We start from the raw sequence: 17,906 nt of genomic DNA, 5'->3' as shown, positions 1-17,906 counted from the left end.
TTCCACATTTTGTTACGTTACAGCCTTATTCTAAAATGTATTAAATGAAATGTTTTCCTAATCAATAAAACATATAAAAAACAGAAATACCTTATTTACATAAGTATTCAGACCCTTTGCTATGAGACTCGAAATTGAGCTCAGGTGAATCCTGTTTCCATTGATCATCCTTGAGATGTTTCTTCAATTTGATTGGAGTCCACCTGTGTTAAATTCAATTGCTTGGACATGATTTGGAAAGGCACACACATTTTTACATTTACATTTTAGTCATTTAGCAGACGCTCTTATCCAGAGTGACTTACAGTTAGTGAGTGCATACATTTTCATACTGGCCCCCCGTGGGAATCGAACCCACAACCCTGGCATTGCAAGCGCCATGCTCTACCAGCTGAGCTACACACCTGTCTATATAAGGTCCTACAGTCCGTAAAGCTCCGAGACAGGATTGTGTCGAGGCACAGATCTGGGGAAGGGTACCAAAACATTTCTGCAGCATTGAAGGTCCCCAAGAACACAGTGGCCTCCATCATTCTTAAATGGAAGAAGTTTGGAACCACCAAGATTCTTCCTAGAGCTGGCTGCCCGGCCAAACTGAGCAATCGGGGGAGAAGGGCCTTGGTCAGGGAGGTGACCAAGAACCCGATGGTCACTCTGACAGAGTTCCAGAGTTCCTCTGTGGAGATGGGAGAACCTTCCAGAAGGACAACCATCTCTGCAGCTCTCCACCAATCAGGCCTTTATGGTAGAGTATCCAGACGGTAGCCACATGATAGCCCGCTCGGAGTTAATAAGACAAGATTCTCTGGTCTGATGAAACCAAGTTTAAACTCTTTGACCTTTGAACTGTCACGTCTGGAGGAAACCTGGCACCATCCCTACGGTGAAGCATGGTGGTGGCAGCATCATGCTGTGAGGATGTTTTTCAGAGGCAGGGACTGGGAGACTAGTCAGGATCGAGGGAAAGATGAACGGAGCAAAGTGCAGAGAGATCCTTGATGAAAACCTGCTCCAGAGCGCTCAGGACCTCAGACTGGGGCCAAGGTTCACCTTCCAACAGGACAACGACCGTAAACACACAGCCAAGACAACGCAGGAGTGGCTTCGGGACAAGTCTCTGAAAGTCCTTGAGTGGCCCAGCCAGAGGCTGGACTTGAACCCGATCGAACATCTCTGGAGAGACCTGAAAATAGCTGTGCAGTGACGCTCCCCATCCAACCTGACAGAGCTTGAGAGGATCTGCAGAGAAGAATGGGAGAAACTCCTCTAATACTGGTGTGCCAAACTTATAGCGTCATACCTAAGAAGACTTGACGCTGTAATCGCTGCCAAAGGTGCTTCAACAAAGTACTGAATAAGGCAATAACCTAACAAAATGTGGAAAATACTGAATACTTTTCGAAGACACTGGATCTACGTCTCCCATAGTCCTGTCTATTATATACAGCTCTATATCTACGTCTCCCATACTCCTGTCTATTATATACAGCTCTATATCTACGTCTCCCATAGTCCTGTCTATTATATACAGCTCTATATCTACGTCTCCCATAGTCCTGTCTATTATATACAGCTCTATAGCTACGTCTCCCATACTCCTGTCTATTATATACAGCTCTATATCTACGTCTCCCATAGTCCTGTCTATTATATACAGCTCTATATCTACGTCTCCCATACTCCTGTCTATTATATACAGCTCTATATCTACGTCTCCCATACTCCTGTCTATTATATAACAGCTCTATATCTACGTCTCCCATACTCCTGTCTATTATATACAGCTCTATATCTACGTCTCCCATACTCCTGTCTATTATATAACAGCTCTATATCTACGTCTCCCATACTCCTGTCTATTATATAACAGCTCTATATCTACGTCTCCCATACTCCTGTCTATTATATACAGCTCTATATCTACGTCTCCCATACTCCTGTCTATTATATAACAGCTCTATATCTACGTCTCCCATACTCCTGTCTATTATATAACAGCTCTATATCTACGTCTCCCATAGTCCTGTCTATTATATACAGCTCTATATCTACGTCTCCCATAGTCCTGTCTATTATATAACAGCTCTATATCTACGTCTCCCATACTCCTGTCTATTATATACAGCTCTATATCTACGTCTCCCATACTCCTGTCTATTATATAACAGCTCAATATCTACGTCTCCCCATACTTCTGTCTATTATATACAGCTCTATATCTACGTCTCCCATACTCCTGTCTATTATATACAGCTCTATATCTACGTCTCCCATACTCCTGTCTATTATATAACAGCTCTATATCTACGTCTCCCATAGTCCTGTCTATTATATACAGCTCTATATCTACGTCTCCCCATACTCCTGTCTATTATATAACAGCTCTATATCTACGTCTCCCATACTCCTGTCTATTATACACAGCTCTAATATCTACGTCTCCCATACTCCTGTCTATTATATAACAGCTCTATATCTACGTCTCCCATACTCCTGTCTATTATATAACAGCTCTATATCTACGTCTCCCATACTCCTGTCTATTATATAACAGCTCTATATCTACGTCTCCCATACTCCTGTCTATTATATAACAGCTCTATATCTACGTCTCCCATAGTCCTGTCTATTATATACAGCTCTATATCTACGTCTCCCATAGTCCTGTCTATTATATACAGCTCTATATCTACGTCTCCCATAGTCCTGTCTCATCTCTCTACATTCACAGGCTTCTAGTTTCTAAAAGTGAAGATATCTTTAGTAATGCGCTGGAGTAAAGTGCTGACGCTGTTTGTATTTGACTGTAAAGCAGCTCAGATTGGTGTGTGTGTCTGTGTGTGTGTCTGTGTCACGGTTTCGGCCGAGGCTGCTCCTCCTCCTGGTTCGGGCAGGCTTCGGCGGTCGTCGCTCCCCGAGTACTAGCTGCCACCGATCTATGTTTCATGTTCGTTTGGTTTTGTCTGGATGTTGTACACCTGTGTCTTGTTAGTCCTCGTTAGTGTCCTATTTAGTTCTCGTTGTGTGTGCTTGTCGTTGTGTGTGATTGCGCTTCTGTTTCGTGTTTGGAGCTACATTTTCCCTCCAGTGTTTTGAAGAGGGTAGTTTGCACATGTTTGTGCGCCATTTGTTTTGTCGCCTGTGTGCGCCGTGTATTCGCCTTCGGGCTTATTGTGCTTCTGTCTTTTATATATATATTGCACTAAAGCCTTTGGACTGAGCCTCTGCGTCCTGCGCATGATTCCTACACCACACCCACCTTCAGCACGCCTTGACAGTCTGTGTCTGTGTGTGTGTGTTTGTGTGTGTGTTTGTGTGTGTCTTGGAGTCTCTGAGACTTAATTGCTTCCAGTGTGTTTGTTTGGAAATGTGTTCAGTTCTGCATCACACGCAACCAGGACCTCAGCCAGGGTCTCCCCACCTGCACACACACACACACACACACACACACACATACACTCACACACACACACACACACACACGTCATCACCACTACCACCTCTATAACACTGTGTCTGTGTGTGTGTGTGTGTTAGACGAGATCTTTCTTTGGATTCACACACACACGTGGCACTTGTTTTTGTGTTTACTACATGATACTAATTTTCCCTGTACCCATCATGAGGTTGCTACAATCTAACCTATGAATGAAAGTTTACAACGTAGGTGCACACAGGTCGAGAGAAGATATTGAGGTGACAGACAGTTACACATGGACAGACAGTGAGTGACACATTCAATACCGCCTTGCACACTCTTGCCTGCATCTAGCTGATCTAGGGTATAATCACTAGTCCAAACGAGAGTTTCTATGGGACAAATTCAGGTATTTTTTATCCCCGTTCCGTTTGCTTTCGTTTATGAAACGTTTTTTCAACAGAATCGGCGTAATGAATACACCCCTGATCACGCATAAACACAGTTCACTTTCATAGCAGCCACGTTGTATTCCTTCTCGCCTCTATGCACTCTCCTCCTCTCACATTTTCCCTTCGCTTGTGGACTTCAATGAACAACACATCAGCTGTATGTGACCAGGTGAAAAAACCTTTCCAAGCCAAACCAAACATTTTGTCATTTAGCAGACACTCTTATCCAGAGCGACTTACAGGAGCAATTCGGGTTAAGTGCCTTGCTCAAGGGCACATCGACAGATTTTTCACCTAGTCGGCTCGGGGATTAGAACCAGCGACCTTTCGGTTACAGGCACAACGCTCTTAACCACTAAGCTACCTGCCGCCACATAATCGCTACACACAGTCTACATCGTTGTCCCCATATTAGCTAAAGTATCATCATAGTCAACATAGCTAATATAACTAACGCGTTAGTAAACCCGCTACAATCATGCAGTACAGTGTACAGTCAGTAAGCAGTTTAGCAGTTAGACCGGTGGGCCCCGGTGGCAATAAATGAGTAAAACCAAAGCTTCCCTTGACTTGGAAGAGTTCCAGTGTTGTGTTGGATAGTCATAGCCAGCTAGCTAACGTAGCATCCCTCTGTTTGAGCCGGGTGTTTGAGTAGGCTAATTTGCACTCAAGTTTTGTTTATTTTTATACTGTGTATTCTCTGTGTAAATTCATGTACCGTACCGAGACGCCCGGGAAGCTGGTTGAGAGAATGCCAAGAGTGTGCAAAGCTGTCATCAAGGCAAAGGGTGGCTATTTGAAGAATCTCAAGTATAAAATATATTTTGATTTGTTTAACACTTTTTTGGTTACTTCACTACTATTCTACAATGTAAAAAATTGCAAAAATTAAGAAAAACCCTTGAATGAGTAAGTGTATCCACACACACACACACACACAAAAAAATATATATATATACACACACACACACACACACACACTACCACATTTTCATTGAGATCTCTGTGTTAGATTTGCCAGCTGTCTGGAGTTGCAGCGGGACGTGACTTCACAGACTGAGAGAAGTTAAGTGGTGTGTGGGTGTCTGCTATGAGAACCACTTTCACCCTCTACTCCTCCCCTCCCTCTCCTCTCTCCCTCCCTCTCCTCCTCCCCTCCCTGTCCTCCTCCCCTCCCTCTCTCCCTCTCTCTTCTCCACCCCTCACCCCCCTCCCCATGTAAGACAAATCCAAACCACATGTTTTAAACAATATAATCAGGAATACGAGTGGGAAAGCACCTTACAGTTTTTAAACTCCATAGAACTACTAGTCTGGGTACCTGTTTAGCTAACATTCCACTCCTTGGACTAGTCTGGGTACCTGTTTAGCTAACATTCCACTCCTTGGTCTAGTCTGGGTACCAGTCTGTTTAGCTAACATTCCACTCCTTGGTCTAGTCTGGGTACCAGTCTGTTTAGCTAACATTCCACTCCTTGGTCTAGTCTGGGTACCAGTCTGTTTAGCTAACATTCCACTCCTTGGTCTAGTCTGGGTACCTGTTTAGCTAACATTCCACTCCTTGGTCTAGTCTGGGTACCTGTTTAGCTAACATTCCACTCCTTGGTCTAGTCTGGGTACCAGTCTGTTTAGCTAACATTCCACTCCTTGGTCTAGTCTGGGTACCAGTCTGTTTAGCTAACATTCCACTCCTTGGTCTAGTCTGGGTACCAGTCTGTTTAGCTAACATTCCACTCCTTGGTCTAGTCTGGGTACCAATCTGTTTAGCTAACATTCCACTCCTTGGTCTAGTCTGGTACCAGTCTGTTTAGCTAACATTCCACTCCTTGGTCTAGTCTGGTACCAGTCTGTTTAGCTAACATTCCACTCCTTGGTCTAGTCTGGGTACCAGTCTGTTTAGCTAACATTCCACTCCTTGGTCTAGTCTGGGTACCTGTTCAGCTAACATTCCACTCCTTGGTCTAGTCTGGTACCAGTCTGTTTAGCTAAAATTCCACTCCTTGGTCTAGTCTGGGTACCAGTCTGTTTAGCTAACATTCCACTCCTTGGTCTAGTCTGGGTGCCTGTTTAGCTAACATTCCACTCCTTGGTCTAGTCTGGGTACCAGTCTGTTTAGCTAACATTCCACTCCTTGGTCTAGTCTGGGTACCAATCTGTTTAGCTAACATTCCACTCCTTGGTCTAGTCTGGTACCAGTCTGTTTAGCTAACATTCCACTCCTTGGTCTAGTCTGGTACCAGTCTGTTTAGCTAACATTCCACTCCTTGGTCTAGTCTGGGTACCAGTCTGTTTAGCTAACATTCCACTCCTTGGTCTAGTCTGGGTACCTGTTTAGCTAACATTCCACTCCTTGGTCTAGTCTGGGTACCAGTCTGTTTAGCTAACATTCCACTCCTTGGTCTAGTCTGGTACCAGTCTGTTTAGCTAACATTCCACTCCTTGGTCTAGTCTGGGTACCAGTCTGTTTAGCTAACATTCCACTCCTTGGTCTAGTCTGGTTACCTGTTTAGCTAACATTCCACTCCTTGGTCTAGTCTGGTACCAGTCTGTTTAGCTAACATTCCACTCCTTGGTCTAGTCTGGGTACCAGTCTGTTTAGCTAACATTCCACTCCTTGGTCTAGTCTGGGTACCAGTCTGTTTAGCTAACATTCCACTCCTTGGTCTAGTCTGGGTACCTGTTTAGCTAACATTCCACTCCTTGGTCTAGTCTGGGTACCAGTCTGTTTAGCTAACATTCCACTCCTTGGTCTAGTCTGGGTAACAGTCTGTTTAGCTAACATTCCACTCCTTGGTCTAGTCTGGTACCAGTCTGTTTAGCTAACATTCCACTCCTTGGTCTAGTCTGGGTACCAGTCTGTTTAGCTAACATTCCACTCCTTGGTCTAGTCTGGGTACCATCTGTTTAGCTAACATTCCACTCCTTGGTCTAGTCTGGGTACCAGTCTGTTTAGCTAACATTCCACTCCTTGGTCTAGTCTGGGTACCAGTCTGTTTAGCTAACATTCCACTCCTTGGTCTAGTCTGGGTACCCTGTTTAGCTAACATTCCACTCCTTGGTCTAGTCTGGGTACCAGTCTGTTTAGCTAACATTCCACTCCTTGGTCTAGTCTGGGTACCAGTCTGTTTAGCTAACATTCCACTCCTTGGTCTAGTCTGGGTACCAGTCTGTTTAGCTAACATTCCACTCCTTGGTCTAGTCTGGGTACCTGTTTAGCTAACATTCCACTCCTTGGTCTAGTCTGGGTACCAGTCTGTTTAGCTAACATTCCACTCCTTGGTCTAGTCTGGTACCAGTCTGTTTAGCTAACATTCCACTCCTTGGTCTAGTCTGGTACCAGTCTGTTTAGCTAACATTCCACTCCTTGGTCTAGTCTGGGTACCAGTCTGTTTAGCTAACATTCCACTCCTTGGTCTAGTCTGGGTACCAGTCTGTTTAGCTAACATTCCACTCCTTGGTCTAGTCTGGTACCAGTCTGTTTAGCTAACATTCCACTCCTTGGTCTAGTCTGGGTACCCTGTTTAGCTAACATTCCACTCCTTGGTATAGTCTGGTACCAGTCTGTTTAGCTAACATTCCACTCCTTGGTCTAGTCTGGGTACCAGTCTGTTTAGCTAACATTCCACTCCTTGGTCTAGTCTGGGTACCAGTCTGTTTAGCTAACATTCCACTCCTTGGTCTAGTCTGGTACCAGTCTGTTTAGCTAACATTCCACTCCTTGGTCTAGTCTGGGTACCCTGTTTAGCTAACATTCCACTCCTTGGTCTAGTCTGGGTACCAGTCTGTTTAGCTAACATTCCACTCCTTGGTCTAGTCTGGTACCAGTCTGTTTAGCTATCATTCCACTCCTTGGTCTAGTCTGGTACCAGTCTGTTTAGCTAACATTCCACTCCTTGGTCTAGTCTGGGTACCTGTTTAGCTGACATTCCACTCCTTGGTCTAGTCTGGTACCAGTCTGTTTAGCTAACATTCCACTCCTTGGTCTAGTCTGGGTACCTGTTTAGCTAACATTCCACTCCTTGGTCTAGTCTGGTACCAGTCTGTTTAGCTAACATTCCACTCCTTGGTCTAGTCTGGGTACCTGTTTAGCTAACATTCCACTCCTTGGTCTAGTCTGGTACCAGTCTGTTTAGCTAACATTCCACTCCTTGGTCTAGTCTGGGTACCAGTCTGTTTAGCTAACATTCCACTCCTTGGTCTAGTCTGGGTACCAGTCTGTTTAGCTAACATTCCACTCCTTGGTCTAGTCTGGTACCAGTCTGTTTAGCTAACATTCCACTCCTTGGTCTAGTCTGGGTACCAGCTGTTTAGCTAACATTCCACTCCTTGGTCTAGTCTGGGTACCTGTTTAGCTAACATTCCACTCCTTGGTCTAGTCTGGGTACCACTGTTTAGCTAACATTCCACTCCTTGGTCTAGTCTGGGTACCAGTCTGTTTAGCTAACATTCCACTCCTTGGTCTAGTCTGGTACCAGTCTGTTTAGCTAACATTCCACTCCTTGGTCTAGTCTGGTACCAGTCTGTTTAGCTAACATTCCACTCCTTGGTCTAGTCTGGTACCAGTCTGTTTAGCTAACATTCCACTCCTTGGTCTAGTCTGGGTACCAGTCTGTTTAGCTAACATTCCACTCCTTGGTCTAGTCTGGGTACCAGTCTGTTTAGCTAACATTCCACTCCTTGGTCTAGTCTGGTTACCTGTTTAGCTAACATTCCACTCCTTGGTCTAGTCTGGTACCAGTCTGTTTAGCTAACATTCCACTCCTTGGTCTAGTCTGGTACCAGTCTGTTTAGCTAACATTCCACTCCTTGGTCTAGTCTGGTACCAGTCTGTTTAGCTAACATTCCACTCCTTGGTCTAGTCTGGGTACCTGTTTAGCTAACATTCCACTCCTTGGTCTAGTCTGGGTACCAGTCTGTTTAGCTAACATTCCACTCCTTGGTCTAGTCTGGTACCAGTCTGTTTAGCTAACATTCCACTCCTTGGTCTAGTCTGGGTACCAGTCTGTTTAGCTAACATTCCACTCCTTGGTCTAGTCTGGGTACCTGTTTAGCTAACATTCCACTCCTTGGTCTAGTCTGGGTACCAGTCTGTTTAGCTAACATTCCACTCCTTGGTCTAGTCTGGTACCAGTCTGTTTAGCTAACATTCCACTCCTTGGTCTAGTCTGGGTACCAGTCTGTTTAGCTAACATTCCACTCCTTGGTCTAGTCTGGTACCAGTCTGTTTAGCTAACATTCCACTCCTTGGTCTAGTCTGGTACCAGTCTGTTTAGCTAACATTCCACTCCTTGGTCTAGTCTGGGTACCAGTCTGTTTAGCTAACATTCCACTCCTTGGTCTAGTCTGGGTACCAGTCTGTTTAGCTAACATTCCACTCCTTGGTCTAGTCTGGGTACCAGTCTGTTTAGCTAACATTCCACTCCTTGGTCTAGTCTGGGTACCAGTCTGTTTAGCTAACATTCCACTCCTTGGTCTAGTCTGGGTACCAGTCTGTTTAGCTAACATTCCACTCCTTGGTCTAGTCTGGTACCAGTCTGTTTAGCTAACATTCCACTCCTTGGTCTAGTCTGGGTACCTGTTTAGCTAACATTCCACTCCTTGGTCTAGTCTGGGTACCAGTCTGTTTAGCTAACATTCCACTCCTTGGTCTAGTCTGGGTACCTTGTTTAGCTAACATTCCACTCCTTGGTCTAGTCTGGGTACCAGTCTGTTTAGCTAACATTCCACTCCTTGGTCTAGTCTGGTACCAGTCTGTTTAGCTAACATTCCACTCCTTGGTCTAGTCTGGTACCAGTCTGTTTAGCTATCATTCCACTCCTTGGTCTAGTCTGGGTACCTGTTTAGCTAACATTCCACTCCTTGGTCTAGTCTGGTACCAGTCTGTTTAGCTAACATTCCACTCCTTGGTCTAGTCTGGGTACCAGTCTGTTTAGCTAACATTCCACTCCTTGGTCTAGTCTGGGTACCTGTTTAGCTAACATTCCACTCCTTGGTCTAGTCTGGTACCAGTCTGTTTAGCTAACATTCCACTCCTTGGTCTAGTCTGGGTACCAGTCTGTTTAGCTAACATTCCACTCCTTGGTCTAGTCTGGTACCAGTCTGTTTAGCTAACATTCCACTCCTTGGTCTAGTCTGGGTACCCTGTTTAGCTAACATTCCACTCCTTGGTCTAGTCTGGGTACCAGTCTGTTTAGCTAACATTCCACTCCTTGGTCTAGTCTGGTACCAGTCTGTTTAGCTAACATTCCACTCCTTGGTCTAGTCTGGGTACCAGTCTGTTTAGCTAACATTCCACTCCTTGGTCTAGTCTGGGTACCAGTCTGTTTAGCTAACATTCCACTCCTTGGTCTAGTCTGGGTACCAGTCTGTTTAGCTAACATTCCACTCCTTGGTCTAGTCTGGGTACCTGTTTAGCTAACATTCCACTCCTTGGTCTAGTCTGGTACCAGTCTGTTTAGCTAACATTCCACTCCTTGGTCTAGTCTGGTACCAGTCTGTTTAGCTAACATTCCACTCCTTGGTCTAGTCTGGTACCAGTCTGTTTAGCTAACATTCCACTCCTTGGTCTAGTCTGGGTACCTGTTTAGCTAACATTCCACTCCTTGGTCTAGTCTGGTACCAGTCTGTTTAGCTAACATTCCACTCCTTGGTCTAGTCTGGTACCAGTCTGTTTAGCTATCATTCCACTCCTTGGTCTAGTCTGGGTACCTGTTTAGCTAACATTCCACTCCTTGGTCTAGTCTGGTACCAGTCTGTTTAGCTAACATTCCACTCCTTGGTCTAGTCTGGGTACCAGTCTGTTTAGCTAACATTCCACTCCTTGGTCTAGTCTGGGTACCAGTCTGTTTAGCTATCATTCCACTCCTTGGTCTAGTCTGGGTACCCTGTTTAGCTAACATTCCACTCCTTGGTCTAGTCTGGTACCAGTCTCTTTAGCTAACATTCCACTCCTTGGTCTAGTCTGGGTACCAGTCTGTTTAGCTAACATTCCACTCCTTGGTCTAGTCTGGTACCAGTCTGTTTAGCTAACATTCCACTCCTTGGTCTAGTCTGGGTACCAGTCTGTTTAGCTAACATTCCACTCCTTGGTCTAGTCTGGTACCAGTCTGTTTAGCTAACATTCCACTCCTTGGTCTAGTCTGGGTACCAGTCTGTTTAGCTAACATTCCACTCCTTGGTCTAGTCTGGGTACCAGTCTGTTTAGCTAACATTCCACTCCTTGGTCTAGTCTGGTACCAGTCTGTTTAGCTAACATTCCACTCCTTGGTCTAGTCTGGGTACCAGTCTGTTTAGCTAACATTCCACTCCTTGGTCTAGTCTGGGTACCAGTCTGTTTAGCTAACATTCCACTCCTTGGTCTAGTCTGGTACCAGTCTGTTTAGCTAACATTCCACTCCTTGGTCTAGTCTGGGTACCTGTTTAGCTAACATTCCACTCCTTGGTCTAGTCTGGTACCAGTCTGTTTAGCTAACATTCCACTCCTTGGTCTAGTCTGGGTACCAGCTGTTTAGCTAACATTCCACTCCTTGGTCTAGTCTGGGTACCTGTTTAGCTAACATTCCACTCCTTGGTCTAGTCTGGGTACCAGTCTGTTTAGCTAACATTCCACTCCTTGGTCTAGTCTGGTACCAGTCTGTTTAGATAACATTCCACTCCTTGGTCTAGTCTGGGTACCAGTCTGTTTAGCTAACATTCCACTCCTTGGTCTAGTCTGGGTACCAGTCTGTTTAGCTAACATTCCACTCCTTGGTCTAGTCTGGTACCAGTCTGTTTAGCTAACATTCCACTCCTTGGTCTAGTCTGGGTACCAGTCTGTTTAGCTAACATTCCACTCCTTGGTCTAGTCTGGGTACCAGTCTGTTTAGCTAACATTCCACTCCTTGGTCTAGTCTGGTACCAGTCTGTTTAGCTAACATTCCACTCCTTGGTCTAGTCTGGGTACCAGTCTGTTTAGCTAACATTCCACTCCTTGGTCTAGTCTGGGTACCAGTCTGTTTAGCTAACATTCCACTCCTTGGTCTAGTCTGGGTACCAGTCTGTTTAGCTAACATTCCACTCCTTGGTCTAGTCTGGTACCAGTCTGTTTAGCTAACATTCCACTCCTTGGTCTAGTCTGGTACCAGTCTGTTTAGCTAACATTCCACTCCTTGGTCTAGTCTGGGTACCTGTTTAGCTAACATTCCACTCCTTGGTCTAGTCTGGGTACCTGTTTAGCTAACATTCCACTCCTTGGTCTAGTCTGGGTACCAGTCTGTTTAGCTAACATTCCACTCCTTGGTCTAGTCTGGTACCAGTCTGTTTAGATAACATTCCACTCCTTGGTCTAGTCTGGGTACCAGTCTGTTTAGCTAACATTCCACTCCTTGGTCTAGTCTGGGTACCAGTCTGTTTAGCTAACATTCCACTCCTTGGTCTAGTCTGGTACCAGTCTGTTTAGCTAACATTCCACTCCTTGGTCTAGTCTGGTACCAGTCTATTTAGCTAACATTCCACTCCTTGGTCTAGTCTGGGTACCAGTCTGTTTAGCTAACATTCCACTCCTTGGTCTAGTCTGGGTACCAGTCTGTTTAGCTAACATTCCACTCCTTGGTCTAGTCTGGTACCAGTCTGTTTAGCTAACATTCCACTCCTTGGTCTAGTCTGGGTACCTGTTTAGCTAACATTCCACTCCTTGGTCTAGTCTGGTACCAGTCTGTTTAGCTAACATTCCACTCCTTGGTCTAGTCTGGTACCAGTCTGTTTAGCTAACATTCCACTCCTTGGTCTAGTCTGGTACCAGTCTGTTTAGCTAACATTCCACTCCTTGGTCTAGTCTGGGTACCTGTTTAGCTAACATTCCACTCCTTGGTCTAGTCTGGTACCAGTCTGTTTAGCTAACATTCCACTCCTTGGTCTAGTCTGGTACCAGTCTGTTTAGCTATCATTCCACTCCTTGGTCTAGTCTGGGTACCTGTTTAGCTAACATTCCACTCCTTGGTCTAGTCTGGTACCAGTCTGTTTAGCTAACATTCCACTCCTTGGTCTAGTCTGGGTACCAGTCTGTTTAGCTAACATTCCACTCCTTGGTCTAGTCTGGGTACCAGTCTGTTTAGCTAACATTCCACTCCTTGGTCTAGTCTGGGTACCTGTTTAGCTAACATTCCACTCCTTGGTCTAGTCTGGTACCAGTCTCTTTAGCTAACATTCCACTCCTTGGTCTAGTCTGGGTACCAGTCTGTTTAGCTAACATTCCACTCCTTGGTCTAGTCTGGTACCAGTCTGTTTAGCTAACATTCCACTCCTTGGTCTAGTCTGGGTACCAGTCTGTTTAGCTAACATTCCACTCCTTGGTCTAGTCTGGTACCAGTCTGTTTAGCTAACATTCCACTCCTTGGTCTAGTCTGGGTACCAGTCTGTTTAGCTAACATTCCACTCCTTGGTCTAGTCTGGGTACCAGTCTGTTTAGCTAACATTCCACTCCTTGGTCTAGTCTGGGTACCAGTCTGTTTAGCTAACATTCCACTCCTTGGTCTAGTCTGGGTACCAGTCTGTTTAGCTAACATTCCACTCCTTGGTCTAGTCTGGGTACCAGTCTGTTTAGCTAACATTCCACTCCTTGGTCTAGTCTGGTACCAGTCTGTTTAGCTAACATTCCACTCCTTGGTCTAGTCTGGGTACCTGTTTAGCTAACATTCCACTCCTTGGTCTAGTCTGGGTACCAGTCTGTTTAGCTAACATTCCACTCCTTGGTCTAGTCTGGGTACCTGTTTAGCTAACATTCCACTCCTTGGTCTAGTCTGGGTACCTGTTTAGCTAACATTCCACTCCTTGGTCTAGTCTGGGTACCAGTCTGTTTAGCTAACATTCCACTCCTTGGTCTAGTCTGGTACCAGTCTGTTTAGATAACATTCCACTCCTTGGTCTAGTCTGGGTACCAGTCTGTTTAGCTAACATTCCACTCCTTGGTCTAGTCTGGGTACCAGTCTGTTTAGCTAACATTCCACTCCTTGGTCTAGTCTGGTACCAGTCTGTTTAGCTAACATTCCACTCCTTGGTCTAGTCTGGGTACCAGTCTGTTAAGCTAACATTCCACTCCTTGGTCTAGTCTGGGTACCAGTCTGTTTAGCTAACATTCCACTCCTTGGTCTAGTCTGGGTACCAGTCTGTTTAGCTAACATTCCACTCCTTGGTCTAGTCTGGGTACCTGTTTAGCTAACATTCCACTCCTTGGTCTAGTCTGGTACCAGTCTGTTTAGCTAACATTCCACTCCTTGGTCTAGTCTGGTACCAGTCTGTTTAGCTAACATTCCACTCCTTGGTCTAGTCTGGTACCAGTCTGTTTAGCTAACATTCCACTCCTTGGTCTAGTCTGGGTACCAGTCTGTTTAGCTAACATTCCACTCCTTGGTCTAGTCTGGGTACCTGTTTAGCTAACATTCCACTCCTTGGTCTAGTCTGGGTACCAGTCTGTTTAGCTAACATTCCACTCCTTGGTCTAGTCTGGGTACCAGTCTGTTTAGCTAACATTCCACTCCTTGGTCTAGTCTGGTACCAGTCTGTTTAGCTAACATTCCACTCCTTGGTCTAGTCTGGGTGCCAGTCTGTTTAGCTAACATTCCACTCCTTGGTCTAGTCTGGTACCAGTCTGTTTAGCTAACATTCCACTCCTTGGTCTAGTCTGGGTACCTGTTTAGCTAACATTCCACTCCTTGGTCTAGTCTGGGTACCAGTCTGTTTAGCTAACAATCCACTCCTTGGTCTAGTCTGGTACCAGTCTGTTTAGCTAACATTCCACTCCTTGGTCTAGTCTGGGTACCAGTCTGTTTAGCTAACATTCCACTCCTTGGTCTAGTCTGGGTACCTGTTTAGCTAACATTCCACTCCTTGGTCTAGTCTGGGTACCAGTCTGTTTAGCTAACATTCCACTCCTTGGTCTAGTCTGGGTACCAGTCTGTTTAGCTAACATTCCACTCCTTGGTCTAGTCTGGGTACCAGTCTGTTTAGCTAACATTCCACTCCTTGGTCTAGTCTGGTACCAGTCTGTTTAGCTAACATTCCACTCCTTGGTCTAGTCTGGGTACCAGTCTGTTTAGCTAACATTCCACTCCTTGGTCTAGTCTGGGTACCAGTCTGTTTAGCTAACATTCCACTCCTTGGTCTAGTCTGGGTACCAGTCTGTTTAGCTAACATTCCACTCCTTGGTCTAGTCTGGGTACCAGTCTGTTTAGCTAACATTCCACTCCTTGGTCTAGTCTGGGTACCAGTCTGTTTAGCTAACATTCCACTCCTTGGTCTAGTCTGGGTACCAGTCTGTTTAGCTAACATTCCACTCCTTGGTCTAGTCTGGTACCAGTCTGTTTAGCTAACATTACACTCCTTGGTCTAGTCTGGGTACCATTGTTTAGCTAACATTCCACTCCTTGGTCTAGTCTGGGTACCTGTTTATCTAACATTCCACTCCTTGGTCTAGTCTGGGTACCAGTCTGTTTAGCTAACATTCCACTCCTTGGTCTAGTCTGGTACCAGTCTGTTTAGCTAACATTCCACTCCTTGGTCTAGTCTGGGTACCAGTCTGTTTAGCTAACATTCCACTCCTTGGTCTAGTCTGGGTACCATGTTTAGCTAACATTCCACTCCTTGGTCTAGTCTGGGTACCTGTTTAGCTAACATTCCACTCCTTGGTCTAGTCTGGTACCAGTCTGTTTAGCTAACATTCCACTCCTTGGTCTAGTCTGGGTACCAGTCTGTTTAGCTAACATTCCACTCCTTGGTCTAGTCTGGGTACCAGTCTGTTTAGCTAACATTCCACTCCTTGGTCTAGTCTGGGTACCTGTTTAGCTAACATTCCACTCCTTGGTCTAGTCTGGGTACCAGTCTGTTTAGCTAACATTCCACTCCTTGGTCTAGTCTGGTACCAGTCTGTTTAGCTAACATTCCACTCCTTGGTCTAGTCTGGTACCAGTCTGTTTAGCTATCATTCCACTCCTTGGTCTAGTCTGGGTACCAGTCTGTTTAGCTAACATTCCACTCCTTGGTCTAGTCTGGGTACCAGTCTGTTTAGCTAACATTCCACTCCTTGGTCTAGTCTGGGTACCAGTCTGTTTAGCTAACATTCCACTCCTTGGTCTAGTCTGGGTACCTGTTTAGCTAACATTCCACTCCTTGGTCTAGTCTGGGTACCAGTCTGTTTAGCTAACATTCCACTCCTTGGTCTAGTCTGGTACCAGTCTGTTTAGCTAACATTCCACTCCTTGGTCTAGTCTGGGTACCTGTTTAGCTAACATTCCACTCCTTGGTCTAGTCTGGTACCAGTCTGTTTAGCTAACATTCCACTCCTTGGTCTAGTCTGGTACCAGTCTGTTTAGCTAACATTCCACTCATTGGTCTAGTCTGGTACCAGTCTGTTTAGCTAACATTCCACTCCTTGGTCTAGTCTGGGTACCAGTCTGTTTAGCTAACATTCCACTCCTTGGTCTAGTCTGGGTACCAGTCTGTTTAGCTAACATTCCACTCCTTGGTCTAGTCTGGGTACCAGTCTGTTTAGCTAACATTCCACTCCTTGGTCTAGTCTGGGTACCAGTCTGTTTAGCTAACATTCCACTCCTTGGTCTAGTCTGGTATCAGTCTGTTTAGCTAACATTCCACTCCTTGGTCTAGTCTGGGTACCTGTTTAGCTAACATTCCACTCCTTGGTCTAGTCTGGGTACCAGTCTGTTTAGCTAACATTCCACTCCTTGGTCTAGTCTGGGTACCAGTCTGTTTAGCTAACATTCCACTCCTTGGTCTAGTCTGGGTACCTGTTTAGCTAACATTCCACTCCTTGGTCTAGTCTGGTACCAGTCTGTTTAGCTAACATTCCACTCCTTGGTCTAGTCTGGGTACCAGTCTGTTTAGCTAACATTCCACTCCTTGGTCTAGTCTGGGTACCTGTTTAGCTAACATTCCACTCCTTGGTCTAGTCTGGGTACCTGTTTAGCTAACATTCCACTCCTTGGTCTAGTCTGGTACCAGTCTGTTTAGCTAACATTCCACTCCTTGGTCTAGTCTGGGTACCTGTTTAGCTAACATTCCACTCCTTGGTCTAGTCTGGGTACCAGTCTGTTTAGCTAACATTCCACTCCTTGGTCTAGTCTGGGTACCAGTCTGTTTAGCTAACATTCCACTCCTTGGTCTAGTCTGGTACCAGTCTGTTTAGCTATCATTCCACTCCTTGGTCTAGTCTGGGTACCAGTCTGTTTAGCTAACATTCCACTCCTTGGTCTAGTCTGGGTACCAGTCTGTTTAGCTAACATTCCACTCCTTGGTCTAGTCTGGGTACCAGTCTGTTTAGCTAACATTCCACTCCTTGGTCTAGTCTGGGTACCAGTCTGTTTAGCTAACATTCCACTCCTTGGTCTAGTCTGGGTACCAGTCTGTTTAGCTAACATTCCACTCCTTGGTCTAGTCTGGGTACCAGTCTGTTTAGCTAACATTCCACTCCTTGGTCTAGTCTGGGTACCATCTGTTTAGCTAACATTCCACTCCTTGGTCTAGTCTGGTACCAGTCTGTTTAGCTAACATTCCACTCCTTGGTCTAGTCTGGGTACCAGTCTGTTTAGCTAACATTCCACTCCTTGGTCTAGTCTGGGTACCAGTCTGTTTAGCTAACATTCCACTCCTTGGTCTAGTCTGGGTACCTGTTTAGCTAACATTCCACTCCTTGGTCTAGTCTGGGTACCAGTCTGTTTAGCTTAACATTCCACTCCTTGGTCTAGTCTGGTACCAGTCTGTTTAGCTAACATTCCACTCCTTGGTCTAGTCTGGTACCAGTCTGTTTAGCTAACATTCCACTCCTTGGTCTAGTCTGGGTACCTTGTTTAGCTAACATTCCACTCCTTGGTCTAGTCTGGTACCAGTCTGTTTAGCTAACATTCCACTCCTTGGTCTAGTCTGGTACCAGTCTGTTTAGCTAACATTCCACTCATTGGTCTAGTCTGGTACCAGTCTGTTTAGCTAACATTCCACTCCTTGGTCTAGTCTGGGTACCAGTCTGTTTAGCTAACATTCCACTCCTTGGT

This window comes from Coregonus clupeaformis, unplaced genomic scaffold (assembly GCF_020615455.1).
Source record: "Coregonus clupeaformis isolate EN_2021a unplaced genomic scaffold, ASM2061545v1 scaf1588, whole genome shotgun sequence".
Taxonomy (NCBI): domain Eukaryota; kingdom Metazoa; phylum Chordata; class Actinopteri; order Salmoniformes; family Salmonidae; genus Coregonus; species Coregonus clupeaformis.
The sequence above is the reverse complement of the archived record's forward strand: the minus strand, read 5'-3'. Positions refer to the sequence as shown.